This window comes from Ictidomys tridecemlineatus, chromosome 16 (genome assembly GCF_052094955.1).
Source record: "Ictidomys tridecemlineatus isolate mIctTri1 chromosome 16, mIctTri1.hap1, whole genome shotgun sequence".
Lineage (NCBI taxonomy): Eukaryota > Metazoa > Chordata > Mammalia > Rodentia > Sciuridae > Ictidomys > Ictidomys tridecemlineatus.
Genome location: NC_135492.1, coordinates 1849169 through 1875409, shown reverse-complemented (window position 1 = coordinate 1875409; position 26241 = coordinate 1849169). Strand labels below are relative to the sequence as shown.

Genomic DNA, 26241 nt, shown 5'->3' with positions numbered 1-26241 from the left:
AAAGTTGCATGTTGTCCTCTGACCCAATATTAATATAGGTAATGCCATAATGACTCATTCAACCAAAATTTTAGGCAAGGATTTATGAACAGCATGCCATCACCAGCCAAGCCCTCCCAAATGAATCCTCAAATGGACACCTCACCAGGCTGGATATCCTGGGATGTGGAACCATCTAAAACACCTATTGAAATTAGGCCACCTGCCACCCTTACTGAGAACCCACCTGTCTGTTTTCCTTTAGACCCACAGCTCCCTCACTGGTACCCCTGAGTTGTTTATTTTCCATTTTACATGTTTGATCGTGGTTAAAATATACATGACATGAAATTTGCTATGTTAACCATTTTTAAAAATATTTTTTAGTTGTAGATAGACATAATACCTTTATTTTTTAATATATGGTGCTGAGGCTTGAACCCAAGACCTCAAATGTTCTAGTGAGTGCTCTATAACTGAGTTACAAACCCAGCCCTCATTTTTTTTAACATACAGTCCTTTTATTCAATATGAATACTCTCTAATCCATAGCATATTTGAGGAATATTGATATCCCTGAGTGTATAAATTTAATTCATTCCAACAAAATTTTACCATACCCATTTCCTCTATTGTAGAAGACTAGATGCTCACCAAGTGCAAGGAAATATTTCAAGCCTTTGGTAAAACCACTATAGAATTAAAGAATCCCTGTAATGAATACAACATTAGAAAATAATTCAGGTCTAATTGTTATTGGTTATATATTTTTGGCTTGTATTTGTTTAATAATGGAGATATTCTCCTTTTTTTAGATAATTGTTAGTGGTTATTAAAATATAATCATGAGCTGGGATTGTGGCTCAGTGGCAAAACTCCTGCCTAGCATGTGTGAGGTACTGGGTTTGATTCTCTGTACTACATATAAATAAGTGAATAAAGTAAAGGTCTATCAACAACTCAAAAAGTTTATAAATAAAACATGTAATCATATACCTATTAGTTTCATTCCCTTGTACTATATTTCTCCACATCAGTCATATCAAAAAGACTATTCCTTTAATTATGACAGTTCAAATATCAAGAAGAGGATTTTTCTTAGTCATGGGAATTTTGATTTTTATAATAACAGCCCAATTATTTAGGTAAAGTACATATAAGTATGTACTGTATATATTTTTGTGATGCTCCATGAGTGTTTCCTGGAGGAGGTGGAGGAAGAAAAGGTCTTCTTCTCATGAACCGACTCCTTGAATCCACAGAAAACAATGGACCTCTGATTGGAGGGTAAGATGAGAAAGAAAAGCCAGAGACAGATGCTTGGTTTTCAGCAAGGAGAGATGAATCAGGTACATTGGAATCACCTAAATCAACTTTAGTATCATTTCTACTAGATTCCATTTCTAAATATGTAGGCCCATTTATTTTATCCAAAGGCAGCATAGTGGAACTCCTGAGTTCTGCTGATCCAGACGGTCTACCATATTTAGAATAACATCCATCTTGCCTTTGTAGAGGAAGATGTGGATCAGAATATTGTTGGCCTGGTGAAGGGATCATTATCCTATGGGCCTGTTCCCATGGATGTTCCAGGGGCCGTATGTCAGAAGGTGCTCTCTGAGGATAAGTTGACTAATCAAAGTTTGATTCTCTTCTTTCATTGCTAGTTGGATGGTCCAGAGGATTCTCTGGACCCCTTGAGCCTCTTTCTCTTCCTACAGGCACCAAAGTTGAGGGTATGAGTGTAGCCTTTTTTTCCAAATGAGAAGGTTTTATTTCACATGAAGGTTGACCCAATGGTGAGGGATCATTTGGAGAATCTTTTTGCCAAAAGCTGTATTTGAAGCATCAAGCACAGAAGGATCTTTTTCTACAAGCTTAAATTATAACTCTATTTCAGTTAATTTTTGTATATTGTGAGCATTTTTTCCTTAAATTATTGAGGTATCTTTCAGCACATCTAGCTGCCAACTCATTACCATGAGCTTTTTTCTCATAGTAAATAATGTGCCCCTGATAAAAACAAATGGTTCTCTCCAATTCTTCTTCAAGATCTTTTGATCGCTTTCTATTGGTCTCCAGCAGTTTAGTTGTATGGCTGATCTTGTCTTTCTCTTTGAAAAGTTTCTCTTATTGCTCTATCTGGTAATTTTTCTCTCATATTTTCTTTGGAGTTTCATTACATTTTCTTGATATAATTCTATCACGACTTTAAGTTTCTGCTGAAGATTCTGATTCTCACTTTCAAACTGTGTATTTTCTGTTTGCAAAGATGCTTGTTCTGTCTGAAGATTTCTAATATGTTCTATTAGGTCTTCCTTTGTTTCAATTACTTCAGATAATAAAGTAAAAATTTGATTTCTTTCTCTTTCTGAGATTTTAAAAGAGGCCTTTAACTTTGCATTATAAACCAGTGTCTTCCAAGACCCTTTTGGCTGATCTTCTAAGTGACCACTAATTTCTGATTAACTCTTCAATTCAAATTCCAATTAACCATCATCTGTTAGGACTTTTTCAAGCATGGGAGCCAAATCTTTTATCTGCAGTAAGTGTTCAGTCAGAGAATTAATGTGATTTTATTTGTCTCCTAGAATTTGTTCTGCATGTACTTTAGAGTGTTCAAATATAATTTTCAGTTTAGTAAGGCCATTCACTTTTTTTTCCATACTCAACTTCTTTTAAAAGCTCTTTATGACTTTCCTGAACTCATTCAAAGCCTCTTTTATTGCTACTGTAATTCTTTCTTTATTCATTTGAAATATTCTCAAGTTTGTTTTAGCTTCAGGTATTTGTGATTTAAGGGATTTTGATTCATCTTCTAAGGACTTAATCCTTTTTGATATATCCACCATCAATTTATCCTGTTGAGAATATTTAGTTTTCTCTTCTTTTAGCTCATTTTCTAGAAAGAGTATTTCATCCTCAAGTTTAGATATGGACCTCTCCAGGATTTTATATATTGCCTCCAAGTTTTCTATTTTTACTGACTCCTTCACCAAAATGATATCCTTTAAAGGTGACTCTAAGCCTTCCTATGCTTTTTGAACAAGGCTAACATTTTCAAGTAATTGACATTTTTCTTGAATTAGTCCAAAAAGTTTTAGAGCAAGTTTTTATTTAATCTTCTCATGTAATGCCTGTTTCTCACAGACTGATAACTTATCCACAAAAACAAGAGAACAACAAAAAATCCAATAGCTGCACATATCACCAACTCCCATGGACAGCCATAAGGACTAGGGTGTGTTTCCATGTCTTCAGTCAAGGTAGACCACAACCCTACTTCTTCCAGGACCAGCCCCAAGTATGGCTGAGAGATAGCTGTTGCCTCTCCATCGTGCTAAGGCTACTTTGGCCATTCCCTCCACAACCATACAATCACCAGCCACGCCAAAATAGGCTGTGAACACTCAGGCCTTTGGTCAGGAGAAAACCCACACAAGGCAATGAAGCAGACCGTTTTTTACCAGTGAGTGGTGGGGAGAGGCTGTGGGCATGGGCATGGGCATCCCTGGTCATGGGATCTCAGGGGCCTAGCACACTTACACTGCCTGTCAGGGAAGTCTTGGTCCCTCCACTATGCTATAAATTTTGAACCAGTGAAGGTTCAAGACAGTCCAAATCAAGCCAGAGAGAAGTCCTCTCCAGGTCACCCACCCATTTATTTGGTTTAGGCAAGGCTAAGGCAGAACTTATTATGTGCCATTCTATATAGTCATAATATCACCCAGTTTGATGTAACTAAAATTCTACAGCTATGTAAATTTTTTAAAGAGTTAGTACACCATATATTTATATTTATACCACTTGCCCTTTTGTTTTAATTACTCATTCCTTTCCTGCCCCTCCTGTCCCCTCTCTTTATCCTTCCTTCCTTTTTTCTTTTTCCCTTTCCTTTCCTTTCAGTGTTGGGGGTTAAACTTCAGGGCCATGTACATGCTGGACAAGCTCTCTACCACTGAGCTACATCTTTAGCCTTGTTGACAATTTCTACAGAAGTCATCTGAATTATTCCATAGAAAAACTCTTGTGTTAGACATTTGAAAAATAACTTGAGAAGAGTTGCAAACATGGGAATAAATAAGTTTTGATAAGTTCTTTTAAAATAATATATGATATGAAATGTTTCTAAAAATAAATTGAGTTGGTTTTCATGTCATTTTTTGTAGACAACTATTTATTTAAGAGTCTTTGAAATCTTTTTTCAGATGTTATTTTCACTTCTCACAGAATATAAATACTTCTAAGAAAGCTGTTCATTATAATATATATATCAAAGAGAAGGATAAGATAAGTGAGATCCTGCCTCAAACAAAACAAAATAAAATGTTGTGTGGGATTCTCACACAGACAGAAGACACCAGGGTATTCAACAAAAAGCAGTATTTATTTGTGTGAGTCTAGCCTCAGTGGATTCTTATCTGAAGGCTGACCATTATTGTAGACAATTGATCTCTTATATATTCTAGTTAGTTTCCTTTTACATACTAGTCTTTGTCTTCATATGAGGTAATAGACATTCCTGATTGAACATTCTATTTCAATACTACAAAGTAGCAAGAATATTCAAGATTGATTTCTGGAGGGCTCACAATGATACAGATGGCATCATGTTTTTTTTCTTTTCTTCTGAGATATCTATACCATAAAATGTAGCTCAGTGGTAAAGCATCCCTGGTGTCTATTCCCAGTACCAAACCAAAGCAAACCAAATAAATGCATATGCACTTAATTTAGGGCAGAGAGTTTAGCATTATAATGAGTTATATTGAGCAAAGTTTACTCTAGGTCACTTAGAAGAGCAGCTGTGTATCTTTGACTGGTTTAAGGCCTTTTCTAAAGAGCAGATTCTGAAACAAAGAAACAACTTCAAGTGAAGTTAGCCATGAGCAACTCTCTGCCTGCAATCACAAGTGTTCCTAAGTTCCTGCATGTCAGCTGAACACTTTGTAGGCCATTTCCTAGTGGGGAGAAAAGTCTGAAGGGGGAGAAAACTTGAATTCTTGGGTGATTCCCTTCTTATTTAACTATTCTAATCAACTTTCTGTCAGTACCTCCAGTATCTAACATGCAGAGAGGTTGAATAGCCTCCAAATCTGGATCTTTGAGAACTGATTCTGGCCCTCACCTCACTCCACATTCCTTGGTTGTTTTCTGAAGCACCTCAATACCTGGGTTTTGGAGGATTTCACTTCCTTCTATTTCTATGGCTTGCAGTTCTCTAAAATTCTATACAATTGTATACCTGAAATTGGGAAGGAGTTTCTCCAGGCAGGAGATTCAGCCTTTCTAGCAGGCTCTCTTGACCTTGAACCTACATAAGGCAGTCCCTTTAGGGCTACCCAGTAGACCACATTTGGGCTATTACTTTTGGGGTTGAGTGTTAGCAATTGTTGTCAGAAAGACATATCTCCGTGTTCCCAGGATCTCCCTCACTGAGGTAGTACTTACTATTTGATGGAGGATGAAGGCTATCTAGGTGCCCGCCAATCACTTTTCTCACCTCCTTTGCAAACTGGTATCAGAATCAGGTTTCTCTCACACAGCCCATTGCCCAAGGCTGCGATGACCCAGGAGGCTTTAGAGGCTAGTTCTGTAGGAGGGGTGAAGCCATTCTGCATTCTGCAAAGAGACACCTCTGTTCTTAGAGGCTGTAGTGATAGGAATCACCTGCATGTTTTCTTCTAGACCATCTTGACAGTGGGGTTGTGAGGGATGCAGTCAGGAATTCCTTTAAATCAGCTGTCAATTATGGCTAGAGATAGACCCAGGATCCTGTATTCTTGGGCTAGAGAAAAGAAAGCATATTGGTTCCTTCTATACAATTTCAGCACAACTTTTTATTTCTCTGGTTGTACCCGATGCAACAACACACTATATGTGCATTCCTATATGTACCTAGGTTAATGATGTCCATCTTAGTCCACCATCTTTACTCTCCACATGCTCCCTTTCATCCCTCCCTCCCCTTTTCCAAATCATAGTTCCTCCATTTCCCCCCCCCATTATGGATCAGCATTCAGTTATCAGAGAGAACACTCAGCCTTTGGTTTTTGTTGTTGTTTGGAATTGGCTTACTTCACTTAGCATAATATTCTCTAGCTCCATCCATTTACCTACAAATGCCATAATTTTATTCTCTTTTAAAGCTGAGTAATATTCCATTGTGTATACATACCACAGTTTCATTATCATTTCATCTATTGAAGTGCATCTATGATGCTTCCACAGCTTAGTCATTGTAAATTGAGCTGCTACAAACATTGGCAGCATTACTAAGCCATAATCCCAGCCCACATTCACCATTTTTAAGTGCAAATAGAATTCAGAAGTGATCAGTACATTCACTATCATCACCATCCATTGCTAGACTTCATCTTCATAACAGAATCTCTGCACCCATGAAATATTGCCAACCCATTGCCCATCATTCAGTCCCCTGCTTTCTGTTTCTGTGGGTTTGATGTCTCTATATACATCATCTAAGCAGAATTACATAGTAAGTGTCCTTTTGTGATTGTGTGACTACACTTAACATAATGTGGGATGAATCATATTCCATTGTGTGGATGGACAACATGTTTATCCATTCCTCCATCAATGGATGCTTACATTACTTCCACTCTTCAGTTTTGGGGAACTCCTACTTGGCATTTCTGGAAGCTTGAGCAGTAGAGGAGGTGGGGAATCTATAGGAAATGAGCTGTGGTTGGGATCTCATGGGTCCATTAATTCCAACTTGATGTAATCTTTAGGCAAGAGGAGACATGAGCTGATCCAGGTGAGGGAACCTGCAATTAGCACAGATGCTACAGGTAAGGCCAGAACAACCTCTTGACTCTAAAGAAAGAGGAAATTATGAAACTCAAAGACAGACTTGACAAGAGGGCCTACACCTAAGGAAATATGAAGTTGCGCGACACAAAGAAAACTAATAAGAAATGAATGTGAGTGAAGGATGAGCAAAGCTCAGGTACACCCTTCTTCCCAACATCACAGGTTGCACTTGCCATCCTTTGTTGATCAGTTGGTAAGAAGAAGGCTTAGTGTCTACTAGGTTTGAGCACTCCAACTCCAAGATCAGTGTTACCTCCTCCATTTAACAGAAGGATACCATTTTACACAGTTTCCTTTTAAGGACTTAGAAGTTCCCTGAGTAAAAGAGCTAAGTCTAATCTTTGCTTGTTCCAAGGTGCCTCATGCATAGTAGCACTGGGCCTTTCTGAATTGTCAGACTGAGGGCAGAGGTCAGGCCCAAAAAGTAAAATTAAGGAATCCATCTGTTGAAAGAAGATGCAAGTCACTGGGAATATTGGTCATCCATTATTCAGAGGTGGCAATAGCCTCTAACAAAACCCCAGGGGAATTTCCATATATCTTTTCAATATAAAGGCCAAACAAAGAAGGCACATTGCCAACAAGTTGGTGCATCCCCACAAGCAAAAGTTTATGCCCTTGATTATGAAGTTGCACCTCCTTTCTCCACAGAAAATCCTTAACTGGTCTTCTCCAGAATATTTACTATGGCTGATTTTAGGATCTCCAGCAAAAGAGTTCAATGTAGATAAACTCTCTATTTTTGTGTCACCTGTTTACTTGGCCACTGGCCAAGAAGATACCAGCACTGCAAGTGCTGGACACCTGCTTACTAGTTTTTCACAAACTTATCCAATACAGTAGTTTGTAGAAATGTGCAAACAAAGCCTCTGGCCTTGAGCTGGGCTTCACAGAGATGTCTGAATTTTTAAGATAAGAGAAATTACTAATTGGGCTCTATAGTAACAGCTGGCAGGGGGAGAAAAGAAAGGGGAGAAGAAGAATCTCTCCACTTTTCAGGTGTTGTCCTTGAAGGGTTAACTTGCCCAAAACACTGAGAGAAAAAGCTGCTTTCATCTGAAGTTCTGTAGACTGCGAACTTCTAAGCCTCTCCCTTTACATGCTGGGTATAAAACTTTGAAACTACCTGAACTCAGGGTTTAGGGAATTGATTGATTACAGAAAAGCTGTGCCCTCTGAACCTGGCTGCAGCCAAATAAAACTGCTTCCTGATATCTTCAGGGCCTCACTTCATCGGTTCCTACAACAATCCAGGCAGTCCTCTTTGTTTTGCTCTTGCAAATGAGACTCTTGTAGATAACTATAATAAGTCATATGCTGGATTATCTCTCACTGACCTTAAAGTTATAGTTAATTCTACCTATAACCAGAGACTTCCCCATGGGAAATGCAAAAAACCCTTGCTACCAACGTACCCAACAATGCTTTTTGGAACATTCCCCTCTGATAATGATAACATCCCATAGAATTAATGTGTTACTGCCATACCTTCTCTGGGGAAGAACAACATCTATGTGCCTGGGCAAGTGCAGCCCCCTGGAATGTAACTAATGTGCCAAAAAACAAAATGGGCTACTTCAATAACTGCTATGTAGAACAAGCCATTACCAATGGGTATGCAGGAAATCAGTATGGCATGATGGATATCACACTAATATTGCTAGCTGCTAGACCCATCAAATGGACCCCAGCTAGCTGGATAAATGGGTCTATATTGAGTCCATACCCTGACCATGGATTTTGACAATTGCCTTGGTAAGGTTATGCATAGTCATAAAATAATTAGCATCCCAAGCACCCTTAATATACTATATATTATATATACATGAATTTGTCTTTGTGCCAAATTATGCTTGTACCCATTATGCACAAGCTTGTGTTACACCACTCTTTGCCAGGCTAATAATCAATGATACAGATGGCATAAATATCACTAAGACAGAGATTCCTTATGCAGTAAATATATCCTGCTGGCTAACAAATTGTCTAACCCATGCTATGAAAGCTAAGTGTCTATTTATTCTCAAAGAGTCCCCAGCAGTCTGGCTTCCAGTGAACCTGTCTGGAGAGTGGAAGAGTCCATGGGACATGGAGATAAAGAATCTTCTAAATGAGATACTACACTGGACAAGGTAGGCAATTAGACTTATCAACACTGGGATTATTGCCCTGATTGCCACCATTGCCGCCACAACCACTGCCGCCGCTTCACAAACTCAGAGCATCTGGACTGCTCAGACTATAAGCAATTTGTCTACTACCATGGCAGAAGCCTATGCCATTCAAAATGACTAAATATATTGTCTCAAGCCGCTATCTTAGTCATTCAGCAAGAACTAGACCTCTACCAGGAAAAACTAGATATTCTGTTTATGTTGCAAAGGCTCACCTGTGACTCTAAATTTTAGAGTATTTGTGTCACCCAATATGCTATATCTGAAAATGTAACCTTACATTTCTCCAATTTTTCTTAGTATATTAACGGTGTTTGGGATGCTAACTATTTTATGACTATGCATAACCTTACCAAGACAATTGTCAAAATCAATGGAAAAAGGTGTCTAATCTTGAAAACCTTTTTTTGCTTCCATGAATTGACTGAACATTGGAAAAACCTGATAGCCGAATTAACTAATCCTTATAAAGCTATTACCCTTTATTACAGTAGGCTGTTCATAATAGTGATAATATTTTCTCTTGTTGTGAGATGGTTATGTAACCATGTGAAGACAACACAATGAAAAACAGCAATGCTGGCTGAAATCTTTGCAGCACAGTAAGAGTGGGAAGATGTGGGGAAAAGTGCATGGATTACTGCATACTTGGCATGTGTTAACAGAGTCTGAGTGGCAGGCCACTCCCCTTGTGCTAGGCATGTGAGCCACAGGCCACTCCCCTCGTGCTAGGCTTGGCTTGTGAGAGGCACAGCTCTGGGCCATACTTGCAGTTCCTGTGCTTGATCCATGGCCCACTTATTGATTGGTTGCTGCAAGGAAAGTTAGCAGAAATTGCATTGGTGGCTGCCTGTAATCTGCTTAGCTACTTCCTGAGTATAAATACATGGTAACTGTGCAATAAAAAGAGACCTGTTTTCTGTTTGGTCTCTGGAGATCTTGATTATTGACTCTGAAGCCACACTCTCCTCGACCCCATTCTGTGGACCTCCTTGTTGGATGAGGCCACACATAACAAAGAGAGTTAAACATTATTTTCAAAATCACATACTAGTACATGGCTAGGATAAAACTTGCTTCTTGGTCTGTCATCAAAATAGAAAGAGCTACTTCTACTTGAAGCTATCTTGCTAAACTCTTGGTGGTCTCCCTAAAGATTAGGCAGTCTTTGAAAACAGACCTATACAGAGATTCTGACATAGTAAAAACAAAAATAAAAAATAACAAAAAATTAAAAAAAAAATTGCTGAGGGACCTGCCATTGTCCAGCATCGACTGTGGAAGCTTGAGGGCATGGAGAAACCACTTCAAAGATGGTTTCAGAGAACAACATCTGCTTTATTGTACAGCAAAAAATAGCTTTTATAGTGGATATGTGCCAATTTACATATAACAGTCATGATAGACCAGAGATGATACATAACATATCATCTTATGGGAATCCAGACACCAAGAGTCTAGAAATTGACATGTAGGCTGAACTTGCACCTACAGAAATACTCCTTGTCAAAGAGGCAACAAAATTGGACTTGCCAATATTGTGACAGCATTTTGTCCCAAAACATGGCATTCTATGTTAGCATTTCCCTGCTGATCAATGAGCAAGACCCCCAGGTAGGTCCAAGATCAGGGCCTGAAACAGTTCCCAACTCTAAATCTTAAACAATCTGAGTTGTTAAGACAATTTTTTGTTCAGCTTCAGGCATACAGTTAATAAGACTTTTGATAGCAAACAAGGTTAACAAGAGAAGTATACCCAATATGTCATATGTTAACAGACTGTAGGGATTAAACCATGAAACTAACTTTTGACATTGGTCAAGCAAGTGTGTACCCCACCCTTAAAAGAAGGTGGAAACCATAGGCATCTTAATTTTAATAGAATTAGTTTTTACAATTTGGGCTGTCAGATTGAAGAGATTTTGTTGGAATTGATTGTCTCAAGTTCCATGAATATAATTTGACACAATAGTATAATTTTATAGAGAATCATTTCAGGAAAATTGAGTCCAATAAATGTGCATAAAATACACATCACAAAGCAGTTTTTAAGTTTGATGTAGAGCTTTGATTTTTTTATTTATATATGACAGCAGAAAGCATTATAATTCTTACTACACATATATAGCACAATTTTCCATATCTCTGGTTGTATACAAAGTATATTCACACCAATTTTTGTCTTCATACATGTGATTTGGATATTAATGATCATCACATTCCACCATCATTTATAGTCCCATGCCCCCTCCATTATCCTCCCAAACCTCTGCCTTATCTAAAGTCCAACTATTTTTCTCATGCTCCCTCTCCCTACACCACTATGAATCAGCCTCCTTATATCAAAGAAAACCTTCGGCATTTGGTTATTTTGGATTGACTAACTTCACTTAGCATTATCTTCTTTCACTCCATCCAATTACCTGCAAATGCTGATTTTATTCTCTTTTATTGCTGAGTAAAATGTCATTGTGTATATATGCCATTTTTTTAATCCATTCATCTATTGAAGGGCATCTAGGTTGGTTCCACAATTTAGCTATTGTGAATTGTGCTGCTATAAACATTGATGTGGCTGTGTCCCTGTAGTATGCTGTGTTTAAGTCCTTTGGGTATATATCCAGGAGAATATAGCTGGGTCAAATGGTAGATCCCTTCCCAATTTTTCAAGAAATCTCCATACTGCTTTCCATACTAACTTCCAGATTGGCTACACCAATTTTAAGTTGCACTAGCAGTAAATAAGTGTACCTTTTCCCCCACATTCATGCCAACACTTAGTGTTGTTTGTCTTTATAATAGCTGCCATTCTTACTCGGGTGAGATGAAATATTAGAGTGCTTTTGATTTGCATTTCTCTAATTGCTAGTGATGATGAACATTTTTATGTATTGATTGATTGATTGTACATAATCTTCTGAGAAGTGTCTTTCCAGGTCCTTCACCCATTTATTGATTGTGTTATTTGATTTTTTTGGTGTTTAGCTTTTTGAGTTTCTTATTTACCCTAGAGGTGCTCTATCTGATATGAGAAGGGTAAAGACTTGCTCCCAAGATGTGGACTCTCTATTCATCTCACAGATTGTTTCTTTTGTTGAGAAGGAGTTTTTTAATTTAAGTTCATTCCATCTATTGATTCTTGATTTTAATTCTTGTGCCACAGAAGTCTTATTAAGGAAGTTGAGGCCTGATTCCACATATGAAGATTAGGGCCTACATTTTCTTCTATTAGTTGCAGGATCTCTGGTTTTATTCCTAAGTTCTTGATCAATTTTGAGTTGAGTTTTGTGCATGGAGAGAGATAGGGGTTTAATTTTATTTTGCTGCACATAGATTTCCAGTTTTCCCAGCATCATTTGTTAAAAAGGCTATCTTTAATCCAATGCATCTTTTTGGCACCTTTGTCTAATATAAGATAATTGTAATTTTGTGGGTTAGACTCTGTGTCCTCTATTCTGTACCATTGATCTACCAGTCTGTTTTGGTGCAAATACCATGTTGTTTTTGTTACTATTGCTCTGTTGTATAGTTGAAGGTCTGGTATAGTGATGCCATCTGCTTCACTTTTTCTGCTAAAGATTGATTTAGTTATTTTGGGTCTCTTATTTTTCCAGATGTATTTAATGATTGCTTTTTATATTTCTATGAGGAATACCATTGGAATTTTGACTGGAATTGCATTAAATATGTATATTGCTTTTGGAAGTATGGTCATTTTGATAATACTAATTCTGCCCATCCAAGAGCAAGATATAACTTTCAATTTTCTAAGATCTTCTTTGACTTCCTTCTGTAGGGTTCTGTAATTTTCATTACATAGATCTCTCACATTCTTTTAAGTTTATTCTCAAGTATTTTATGTTTTATGAGCCTATTGTAAATGGGGTAGTTTTTCTCATTTCATATTTCTGAGGATTTATCACTGGCATAGAGAAATGCTTTTGATATAGGGGTATTGAGATATATATATCAACTACTTTGATGAATTTATTTGCTAGTTCTAGAAATTTACTGGTGCAAAATTTAGGGTCTTCTAAGTATATAATCATATCATCAGCAAATAGTGCCAATTGAATTTCTTTTTTTTATATTTGTATTCCTTCAATTTCTTTCATTTGTCTGATTGCTCTGACTAGTGTTTTAAGAACTGTGTTAAATAGAAGTGCTGAAAAAGGGCACCCCATCTTGTTCCAGTTTTTAGAGGGAATGCCTTCAATATTTTTCCATTTAGAATGACATTGGCCTGAGGCTTAGCATAGATAGTCTTTATGATTTTGAGATATATTTCTGTTACCCCAAGTTGCTCTAGTGTTTTTAATGTAAAGAGGTACTGTATTTTGTCAAATGCCCTTTCTGCATCTATTGAGATGTTCATATGATTTTTATCTTTAAGCATATTGATATAATAAATTACATTTATTGATTGTATATGTTCAACCAACATTGAATATCTGGGATAAATCTCACTTGATCATGGTGCATAATCTTTTTGATATGTTTTTTATTTGATTTTCCAGAATTTTATTGAGAATTTTTGCATCTATGTTCATTAGAGATAATGGTCTGAAGTGTTTTTTTTCTTTTTTTTTAATGTATCTTGGCCTACTTTTGAAATAAGGATGATATTGGCCTCATAAAATGAGTTTGAATGTTCTGCCTTTTTTTCTATTTCCTGAAATAAATCGAAGAGTATTGGTACTAGTTCTTCTTTAAAGGTCTTTTAGAACTTGGCTGTGTATCCATTCAGTCCTGGGCTTTTCTTGTTGGTAGACTTTTGATGACATCTGCTATTTTTTCACTCAAAACTGATATGTTTACATGGTTTATATCATCCTGACTCAGTTTGGGAAAACTATATGACTCTAGAAATTTTTTGATGCCTTCAAAATTTTCTATTTTATTGGAGTACAAGTTTTTAAAATAGTTTCTAATTATGTTCTGTATTTCTGTAGAGTTTGTTGTGATATTTTTATTTTCATCATATATGTTAGTGATTTGTGTATTCTCTCTTCTTTTCTTCATTAGCATGACTAAGGGTCTGCCAATTTTATTTAGTTTTTTCAAAGAACCAATTTTTGTTTTGTCAATTTTTTCAATTATTTCTTTTTTTTTCAATTTCATTGATTTCTGCTTTGATTTTAATTATTTTCTGCCTTTTGCTGCTTCTGGTGTTGATTTGATCTTGTTTTTCTAGGGCTTTGAGATGTAATATTAACTCATTTAATTGTTAACTTTTTTTTCTTTTAAGGAATAAACTCCATGCAATGAGCTTTCCCCTTAGAATTGCTTTCATAGTGCCACAGAAATTTAGATATATTGTGTCTGTGTTCTCAATTACCTCTAAATTTTTTTTTGAATTTTCTCTTTGATGTCTTTGGCAACCCATTTTCTATTAAATACAATATTATTTTGTCTCCAGGTGGTGGAATGGATTTTTTATTTTATCATTGATTTCTAATTCCATTCCATTATGACTTGATAAAATGCAGGGTAGTATCTCTACTTTTTATATTTGCTAAGGGTTTTTTGTGGCATATTATATGGTCTATTTTAGAAAAGGATCCATGTGCTGCTTAGAAGAAAGTATATTCTTTCATTGAAAGATAAATTATTCTATATGTGTCAATTAAGTCAAATTATTTATTATATTATTAAATTCTATCATTTCTTTGCTCAGCTTCTGTTTGGAAGGTCTGTCTAGTGAAGAGAGAGGTGTATCAAAGTCACCCAAAATTATTGTGTTGTGGTCTATTTGACTCTTGAACTTTAGAAGAGTTTGTTTGATCAATGAAGAGGCTTTATTTTTTGGGTACATATATTTAAAATTGTTAAGTCTTGTTGTTGTATGGTTCCCTTGAGTAGAAGATAGTGCCCTTCTTTATGCTTTTTGATTGACTTTGGTTTGAAGTCTACTTTATTTGATATAAAGATGGAAACTTCTGCTTGCTTCCACAGTCCATGTGAGTGGTACAATTTCCCCCCACTCTTCACCTTCAGTCTGTGGATATCTTTTTCTATGAGATGAGTCTCTTGGAGGCAGCATATTGTTAGTCTTCTTTTTCTTAATCCAATCTTCTAGTCTATGTCTTTTGATTGGTGAGTTTAGGCCATTAACATTCAGGATTATTATTGAGACATGATTTGTGTTCCCAGCCATTTTTTTTTAAATTTATGATATTTAATGTGGCTTGGTTTATCCTCTGATTTTCATCATTGTTTTTATTTTCTTATCTTGGAATATTTTGCTGAGGATGTTCCGTAGTTCAGGCTTTCTAACTGTAAATTCTTTTAACTTTTGTTTATCATGGAAGGTGTTTATCTCATCATCAAATCTAAAGCTTAGTTTTGCTGGATATAAGATTCTTCATTGACATTCATTTTCTTTCAGAGCTTGGTATATGTTGATTCACAGTTTCCTGGTTTTGAGGGCTTGGGTTGAAAAATCTGCTGAGATATGAATTGGTTTCTCTCTATATGTGATCTGATTTCTCTCTTTTGTGACTTTAAAAATTATACTTTTATTTGGTATGCTGGGCATTTTTATTATAATGTGCCTTGGTGTAGATCGGTTGTAATTTTGTATATTTGGTGTCCTGAATCCTCTCGTATTTGGTTTTCCAATTCATTCTTCATGCTTGAAAAATTATCTGATATTATCTCATTGAAAAGATTGTGCATTTCTTTGATTTGAAACTCTGTGCCTTCCTCTATACCAATAACTCTTAAATTTGGTCTTTTGATGCTGTCCCATTATTCTTGGATGTTCTGTTCATGATGTCTAATTATCTTCACTGTGTGATCAAATTTATTCTCTAGATTTTATACTTTGTCTTCATTATCTGACACTCTTTTTTCTAGGTGATATAGTCTATTCGTTATGCTCTCTGTTGAAATTTTTATTTGATTTTTTGTATCCTTCATTTCAAGGATTTCTGTTTTTTTTCTAGTGTCTCTATCTCTCTCTCTTAAAGTAATTTTGTGCTACCTGTATTTTTTCTCTTATTGTTAAAGTGATCAATTTCTGCCTGTATTTGCTTTTTTAGGTAATTTACAAATTCACAGATCATTTTAATTATAACATTTTGAACTCCTTCTCTGACATTTCATCAACTTCACTTTCCATGGGTTCTGTTATTATAGTGTCCTTTTTTGTTTGGGGCACTTTCCTCCATTAGTTTTTCAAGTTGTGTTTGTGCCTTCCTTTATTGCAGTGTGGATCTGAGGTATTACATTTTTTACCTATATTCTTGTTGTACCTGTGCAGATTATCTGTACCTTGACTCGATGTTGAGCTTCCAGACTCTACTGGTGTCCCTCAATGAATGCTTCTGCATACTGAATCTGGGTCCTGCATAAGTTGGCATGGGTAAATGTGGGCAGCCAGTCTGAATATTTCACATTCTCCTCCCTGGAGCAGAGAGGCTCTCACCATCACTACATTATGAAGTGACTTGGACATTGCCCCAGTCCTGGAGGTTAAGGATGCATCTTCAGAAGTAGGCTTTTCACCCCATGGATTGGAGCTATACTCACTTGTTCTTTTGTGATATTACCCTTTGCTCTGTTTGGGATAGAATGTTCCATGGAAATGCCTTTTGTGTGTCCATTTCTCTTTCTCTGGTTTTGGGTATGACCTTCTTATATGTCAGCCAACCACCTGACAGCAGGCTTCAGAAAAATAGACTCAATCCCTGAAACCAGATCCTTTGCCTCATTTGAATGGCTTCTCCTCAACAAAAAGGTTCAGTATGCACTTACTCTTTCTCTCTGCAGACACTTAAGGTCAGAGGAGGCATCATAGGACCCCTCCCCCCCAAAAAAAAGGTGTTTCTGTCTCTTGTGTGGTTATTTCATACAGCCCATTTGACCTGGAGTTACCCTTGGTGTTTTTATCATGAGAAACATGACAAGTGAATCTGGGCCACTGGGCTTGACCTCTCTTGGCAGTCAGGTGACTGTGGTGATCTGTGCTGAAATTTGGCTCCCACAGTACTCTGCTGGTCAGAAGGGGTTGTCCTGCACCTGAGGCTATGCTCTGGTCTGACCCACCAGTGTAGGGTGGAATGGGATTGCTGTGAGCCTGGGACCACCAGGCCAGTGTTGATTTGTTCTTCTTGAAGTTTATTTTGTTACAGGAGAGCCAAGATGGCAGCATGCAATTTTTTTATTGATTTTTTTTTTGAATCTCAAAAGCAGTGCTTATTTGTTTTATTATGTTGTTAGGAGCAAAATGTAAATAAAAATAAAGTTCTCTCTCTAACCATGCACCAAACTTAACTCAAAATTGAACAAGGACCCAGGAATTAAACCAGAGACTCTGTGTCTAATAAGAGAAAAAGTAGATTCTGGTCTTCTTCATGTGGGATTAGAGCACAACTTTCTTATAGCCCAGGAATTTAAGCCAAGAACCAATAAATGGGATGGAATCAAACTAAAAACTTTCTTCTCAGCAAAAGAAATAACCTGTGAAGTGAACAGAAAGCCTACATCTTTTTACCCCTCACACATCAGATAGAGCACTAATCTCTTGGGCATATAAAGAAATCAAAATGCTAAGCACAAAAAATAATAATAATAATAATAACCCAATCAACACATTGACTAAAAACTGGAACAGGTACATATAAGAAGAGGATACACAATCAATCAACAAATATATATAAAAAAATGCTCATCATCTCTAGCAATTTGAGCAATGCAAATCAAATCTAGTCTAAGATATTATGTCACTTTAGTCAGATGGCAAGTATTATGAAGACAAACAACAATAAGTGTTGATGAGGATGTGGGAGGGAGTGAGGTACTCATCCTTTCCTGGTAGGACTACAAATTGGTGCAGCCCATATGGCAAATAGTATGGAGATTTCTTGAGAAGTTGGGAATGAAACCACCATGTAATCCACCTCTTCCTATCCCTGGTCTATACCCAAAGGACTCAAAAAGAGCATACTTCAGAGACACAGCTACATCGATGTTTATAGCAGCACAATTCACAATAGCTAAAATGTGGAGCCAACCTAGATGCCCTTCAGTGGATGAATGGATAAAAAAAAAAAAACATGGCATATATACACAATGGAATTTTACTTAGCAATAAAAGTCAATAAAATCATGGCATTGGCAGGTATATGTATGGCATTGGAGAAGATAATGCTAAGTGAAGTTAGCCAATCCCCCATAAAACCAAATGGTTAATGTTTTCTTTGATATAAGGAGGCTGACTCATAATGGGGTAGGGAGGGGGAGCATGGGAAGAACAAATGAATTCTAAATATGACAGAGGGGTGGGAGGGAAGGGAAGGAGACAGGGAATTAGCAAGGATGATGGAACGTGATAGACATCATTATCCAAAATACATGTATGAAGACACGAATTGGTTTTCATCATACTTTATATAAGAAAAGAGATATGAAAAATTGTGGTATATATGTGTATTAAAAATTTTTATGCATTCTGCTGTCATCTTTTATTTTAACTCAATTTAAACAAACAAACAAAACAACAACAACAAGAAAAAGAGCTCTGTCTGGGAAGGGAATGGAGAAGTTCCAGGGTACTTTGGAGAAACCTATTGGATAATCAATATCTGCAAACAGTTGAGAATTATTGCTAAAAATTTTAGGAAATGGTCCATCCCTTTCTACACCTATAAGGAAAGGAGCATGAGCCATGAAGGTCCACAAAGAAATAGTCTGTGTACTATTGATGATTAAAGTAGTTAAAGAATAAATTAAGAATATAGAAGGCTGGGAGACATTTTGATGTGAATTTATCTCATCTGTTCAGATTGTTTGACCAACACTTTGACATCACCACAGGTTTTTGGATATTGTGGTTTATTGTCGTTGATGATGCTTTCTCATCTTGAGAGTCAGTTTCTGCATCTGTGGAATCAGACATCAAGTGTTGCACAAGTCTTGCTGGGATCCATATTGGTCTACATATTCTGGAAAAACACAAGCAAAAGCTTTCACTAGGGTAAATAAAGGGGCTGGTGGTTGCCATTGTTGTTTTTGAGCATATATCCAGACCACTTATGGTAACTTGAGGGACTGTTAATGGCTCCTAGTTTCTCTGTATTGGGTTATGGTTAACATCCTCAAATTTCAAAAAACATAAGGTAAATAAAGCCATATTGGTTAACATACGAGGAATTGCATCAGTTAGCAAGGGATTCTAGCTCTAATTTTTGTGTTTTGAGCCATAAAATTTTCATGGGCTGTCTCAAAAATGGCATTGTGCTTGGGGGTTAAAAGGAATTCTTGGAAAATATTTAATATTCTATTGTGCACAGAATACAGCAAACATTTTGAAAGTATAAGCTGAACCATTGTGTGCTGTTACATTATGTGGAAAACATTTTGTCACAATGCATTTGAGCATATGTTGAATGACATGATTAGTTTTTTCCCCAACCATAGGAGTAGCTGTAAGTAGTCCAGAAGATGTGTCAATTGTGACATATAAAGAGTTTAATTTACCAAGCAAGGGTATGTGTATGACAACAATCTTCCATAAAGACAATGCCATTAAACCCCATGAAATGACTCCTTCAGATTGTAAGACACCCCCCCAAAAAAAGAAGCATAACTTTTATAACTTTTCACTATCTGTTTAGTTTGTAGGATACTGAGTGTAGAAAAAAAAAGTGTTTAAGGGAGTGGACTGAATGATGGAATTGAGCATGTAACTCTTGCAGATTCCCAATCAATGCCATATTCACTTCACATGGCTTGATCTGTTAAATTATTAAACTTTGAGATAAATACAGGTAAAATAGTATGTGATGAATCCAGCCTAATTTCATCTTAAGACTGGGAGCCATCTGTAACAAGGTCATGAAAGTTACATTTCTGTTTTAATGTAAAATACTAATATTTCTATTTGGCCTGATCACACTTTGGTGTTTTAAACTTGCTTGGAACTCCTGCCCAAGCTTTGAACTTACTTATGCCTGGCTCTCCCTCACCAGATAACAACCCTTCCTAAAAATCTCAGCTGCTCCTTATTAATTCTGATGGTGGAATCTGAGTTTACTCCCTACCTTGAGATGTTAAGATATGTGGATTGTTAACCTGCTATCTGCCTTTGCATTATGCTTCCCAGGATCCTGTCACCTGTAAGCTGCCTAGACATCTATCTTTGTAACTTTTTATGTTATAATAACTTCCCTGTGCTTAGACCAGGCACTGTCCTCTGGCTTTACTCTTGGGTGAGGCAATTCACTGATCAGCTCTCTTATGAACTCAATATAAGCTTGTTTTAATTTGGTTTAGAATTAGTGTCAGTGGGCTTTGCTTTGCATTCTGGGTTCAACATAAGAGCTCTGATATGAGTGATGAACAGTGAATTAGTATATTTTTGGAGCACTCTTTGAGAAGAAAGAAGGAGTATATCCAAAGCTGATTTTGCTTTCCCTTTAATAAAGAAACAAGAAAACCTGGCTATAAGTTAGTCACAATAAACACTATCAGTAAAGATGTATATATAGTGACTTAGCTTCAATGAGCCAAGTGGTTGCCTGTAACTCTAATAATTGGGGTGAGGCAGGTAGCTCCTTGTAAGTTAAGGTTTTGTATTCATCTCTGTTAAGATTATAAATAAGAATTAATAGGCCACCAGGATAACTGGCATCAGTACTGATAAGGTCAGCTACATGAATTTGTTTATCACAAATCTTTAAAAAATAAACTGTTTTATCAAATAAATCTTGGATAGGTTTGCAATGAGTAAATGATTAACCAGTGAAAAAGTCATAATTGAATGTTGAAACAGGATATTATTTTTCAAATGGAGGTTTACTTCCTGTTTAATTAATGGCAAGACAAACTTATCAGGTTTAGACCAAATAATTGAAGACTACTAGTGTGTAGTTGTAATACCATTAGACAAAACATACTATTTGGGGGTAATTTTGAAAGAAAAAGCAGCAGAAAGATGCACTGATTCTAAATGGCTACTTTATTCCTGGAAAAAGAAGACCAGTGGGAATAGGTGAGGTGTATAAACTATAGTAATAATGTCCTTGTCAGGATCCCATTGGCTAAGATGCAAATCAGCAAGCTGATTATTAACCTCTTATAAGGCTTTGTAAGCTTCAGGAGTTACTCTTCTTAAAGACAAAGAATATAGATCATTTTCCAAACATTGGAATAGAGGAGGTAGAGCCCTTCAAAAAACCTGTTGAAATGCAAGCCAATTTCTGTTTCCTAAAACCTTTTGTAAATCATTTAAAGAGATTTTATGTAAATGTTGAGAGCCTGTACTAAGATCTCTGCAAGAGTTAATAAATGATTCAAAAAAAGTGAAAATGGGCTAATTTTTGAACATTTCCTGGAGCTCTATTTAATTCAATTTCTTTAAGTGTTAATTGGACTTGTTGGAAGATGGAGTCTAGGTCTTGTGCAGAGGGGTGGGCTAAAATAATGTCATCCATATAATGTATAATCATGAGGTCTGGTACCTTGAAGAAAGGCACCAAAGCCTGGAATATATAATATTGAGTGGTTTTCATGCCTTATGTTAAGCCTAACATCGCCATCTCTGACATGATACAGCTTGATTTAATATATGCAGAAAGAGTCAACTCCTCTATATGGCACTCTTGCAACATCTGTGAAAAAGAAAAACATAAGAGCTTATAGCCAAAAAGGAGACTCCTTGCTCTTTCTACATTCTTTCTCCTGTTCTTTCTCCATTTCTACTTAAATCTCAACATCTCATATCAGATACCCCTTTTCTTCTACATCTGTGTTACCCTCCTCTTGCTCACTATCTTTTGTTCTTGTTAGCTTTCCCCATTTTCCTTCTGATCTTCCCTTGCAATAGCTGCTCTCCCAAACAACAGTGGGCCACTGCTGTGATCTCTTCTCCATCCAGAGTGAGCCACTAACAGCTAGCAAAATAACATAAAAGAAGTTTGAGTCTTGTTTATGTGTTTGATACTGCTGCTGAGGAGCATTTTTCAGAGCCAGTTGGTCGCCAGACGTCGGTATTGAATATTCCTTCCAAAGGAAACCATAGATGTGTAGCTAAAAATTCTTTCCAAAAAGTTTCTAATTCCTCATAGTTTACTTTTATACCCTGGGCATTTAAAAGCTGCTGTGTAATTAGTAGATGAGCATGTTTATGTTAACCAGGTAAATTATCCATTGCCCTGACCACTTATGTTTTGAGCTTTGCATTTTTTTTATGGCCAGGGATCCCTCAAGCAAAATAACCTGATCATCCAATGTTTGAGCACCAGAATGTTGAAGGGCCTGCCCTTCCAATATCTACTGTGGGAGCTTGAGGGCATGGAGAAACCCCTCCAGAAAATGTTTCAGAGAACAAAATATGCTTTATTTCACAGCAAAAAATAGCTTTAAGAGTGAGTATTTGCCAATTTACATATAACAGTCATGATATGCCAGAGGTGATTCACAATAGAACATCTTATGGGAAGTCCAGACATCGAGAGTCAAGAAACTGACATGTAAGCTGACCTTGCACCAACAGGACAATAACTCCTTGTCAAAGGAACAAGGAAGTTGCACTTGACAGTGTTCTGACAGAATTTTGTCCCCAAACATAATATTCTATGTAAGAATTTCCCTGCTGAACAATGAGCAAGATAAGCATTCCTCCATGTAGTTCCAAGGTCAGGTCCTGCAACAAAAACTAAAACTGAAAATCTATAAAGTCTTACTTAGAACTAAGGCCTGTGTATCTGAACGTTTATGCTAGTGTCTCTTGAGTACCTGAAATTGTTTCTCATAACAAAATCAGTAATGCATGTATATTGGTCATGGCACACACTACCTTCAAATAGTTAAAAGGAAAATATGATTTGTAAAGGGTGAAAAGTACACTAGTGATTGAAAAAAAAGTATACTAACCTCCTATCTTGAATATCACTATACACATATTCTGCATAATTTTAGTGCAAAGTCCTTTACTATATGCTGGAATACTTGCTCTTGGCCTCTCTTGGCCTTCTACCTCGATGTAATGACTTTTAAATGAATGCCCTACCACTCTGTTCTGTCTAGTAAAATCTTATGCATCCCTTTCAGACCTGGAGTAGATTTTCAGACTTAACCCATTAAATTCCCAGGAACTCAATTCTATGACTATTTCAATGAAATTGATACAGGTGCATTAAAATAGGTTTGAACTTATCATTGAGAGTTTATATATTATCATGTTGCTGTTAATCAACATTATATTTATTTTAATGTACTTACAGTCTTCTAACCATTACATATCACATAATTAAATGTCATATACTGTATTTAGCTTTTCATACGTGTTCCACATCTGGGACCATGGGACACAGTTTCTCTTCCCATGGCTGCATCTCACACAAAGAAAAAGGGCTAACATCAGCCATTTGAGTACATATGCACAAGACACCTCTGGGGACGCAAATAACATTCAGAAGTAGGTTCTGCACAGATCCACCTTGGCTAGAATAAAGGCATGGAACATGAGATTTCAGAGATGGCAATAGCCAGAGGTTCTGGAACATTGTGCTGGGTGAGAGGCAATGTCTGCTCAGTATCAGTGGCATCAGGAACTTCCCTAAGCAATATGCAGTATAACTTTATGGTTTCTCCCAACCGTATAGTTTTCAACCCAGATTCTCAGACCCCTTTAGAAAATCTGTAAGCTACCTAATGCCCTTCAATAAATGTTAAAGTCCTGAAACTAAGTATTCTGGCAGATACATAAAGTACAAATTTTGCATCTTATTCCAAGATATTTTAAGACCATTAGTGGATTATGCATAACTTGGTTCTTTTAGAATACACAGGGACTTACACATTATAGTGATAGTTTAAGACATCAAAATGTAATGAAGAGTGGAGTCACGGGGCTTTTTGATGATTTAACAACTTTAGGCAGAGTGAGCAGTCTGTTTGACCACTTCTTACCTGCCCACTAAGATTTAGGTAGTGTGTTTTCTGTTTTGAATATGGGCAGGACCATGACCAATTGCATCAGTGTTAAAGAAGCTTTGTGACTTCCAAGAATATATCAAATGACACAATAGACACACCTCTGCCTTATATCCTGAGATACCTCAAGCCATCATAAAAAAGACTGGCTACCCAAATACCACATGCTGAAGGTAGCTGAGACCATATTGATGAGCCATATTAGGTGATCTCACTGACAGACCCAGCTGAGGAATCAGTTGTAAGACACAGTCTGATGTTTTGTTTGTTTTTTTTTAATTGATACTTGTATTGTGTGGTCTTCCTTTGACTTTCTTGACAAGATTTGATTATTGGAGAAAAACTAACTCTTGCCTGGTTTTGCCTTATCTGGCCTTGCCTTGCCTCTTTGTGGCATGGCTGCTGAGAAGTTAAGTCTTGCTTGGCCTTGCCTAGCATGACCTTGACTTGTCCTTCCAGCCTTGTCATGGCTTGTGCATCAGGGGAAGGCAAAGCTTGCCCTAACTTGAATTGGTGGCTTGCTTCATTGACCGACCATGGTTTAGCTATGAAGGGGTAAACCAGTCTTGCCTTGCATTATTATTTCTTTTCCCTTTTATATGCCTTGCTGTGATTGAGCTATCTAAGAAAAGCCAAATATTCCCTGGTCTGGCCCCAACTTTCATGGCTTGGTCATGAGGGAAGCCAGGCTTTGCCTTGCCTGACAACTTGCCTTCTGTATCAGGAAAGCCAAACCTTGTTTGCTTTTCTTCCTCACCTTACCTTTCTTCTCTTGCATTGCTATGGCTTGGCGACTGAGGAGAAAATAAGCCTGGCCTTTCTGCATTTTGCCATGCATTGCCTTGAGATGGCTGTCATTGGGAAGCTAAATTCGTCTCATTGTTCCTATCCTTGCCCTTAGCTTTGCTATGAAGAGGAAGTCAAGCCTTTACTTTCCTTGCTGTTTTGTCTTTTAAAGACTTAACTGTAGAGGGGAAGCTGAGCTCTCCTTGCCCCATGCTGCTTTGATTTCACTTCACTTGGCTGTCAGAAGGAAGCCTCACCTTGCCTTCTTTTCCTTTCCATGTCTACGAAACCTCTGTATTCTCAAATATTAGTATTAAGGTTTTTATTCCAGCTGCCAAGAGGGGGAATAACATGGATGGTGGAAAGAGACAGACATCATTATACAAAATACATGTATGAAGATGTGAATTTGGTGTCAAAATATCTTATATATAAACAAAGATAAGACAATGTGTGTTACAAAGATGTATTAAAAATTGTAATGCAAAAAAAAGAGAGCTCATGTATAATGGCATAATTTGGCATGAACATACTTTAAATACATAGTTATGAAAAATTGTTCTGTGAATGGATAAATATGAATGTAATGAATTCCACTGTTGCCATGTACGTAAGAAATAAATAAGTAGATAAATATATAAATAAAATAATACCATATCACATTTATTCTTCTATGTTTTAGTACTAAGGGAATACTCAGAAATATTCCTTTTGTTTTTTTTCTCTCTTTTATTGAGTGATTTCCTGCTTGCTTAAGACACCCCTATATTAACTAGCTCATAAAATATACATTATTTTAGTATCCATTAAAGATAATGTACCCATTTTTATAGTCTCTTAAGCATTGTTTTGGCCATACTTACCTCTACATTATTTGCAATGAATTATATATATATATATATATATATATATATATATATATATATATATATATATATATATTAAAATATATTTAGCATTGAAAACCTATATATATATATATATATATATATATATATACACACACACACACACACACACACACACAGTATGGCTCATCAATATTATTTATATATATATATAATTTTATATAAAATATTTAAAATACTTTATATATAAATTATATATATATATAATTTTTATATAAAATATTTAAAATACTTTATATATAAATTATATATATATATATAATTTTTATATAAAATATTTAAAATACTTTATATATAAATTATATATATATATATAATATTGATGAGTCATATTATATGTGTTTTCAGTGCTAAAGATTGACAACAAGGCTTTCTTTCAAATGCATAGCAAAATGTCATAATGGGTACAGTTCTCATTTTGTTCTTGTTTGATTGTATGTTTCAATTAAAACAGGATGATAGTGTAGTGTATATATAGCATTTTTTTTTCTGGGTGCTACTAGGGACGGAACCCAAGATTGCATTACTTCTGAGCTGTACCCCGCAGCCTATTTATTTATTCTTATTTTGAAACAGGGTCTAAGTTTCTGATGTTCTTAATGAGTTGCTTAGGCTGG

At 36.3% G+C, this 26241-nt stretch overlaps 1 pseudogene; it reads right to left on the bottom strand.

Annotated features, from left to right (window-relative positions):
* Positions 1-1116: 1116 nt before the first annotated feature.
* On the bottom strand, positions 1117-24756 carry LOC144371415 (melanoma inhibitory activity protein 2-like; annotated as a pseudogene).
* Positions 24757-26241: the final 1485 nt, after the last annotated feature.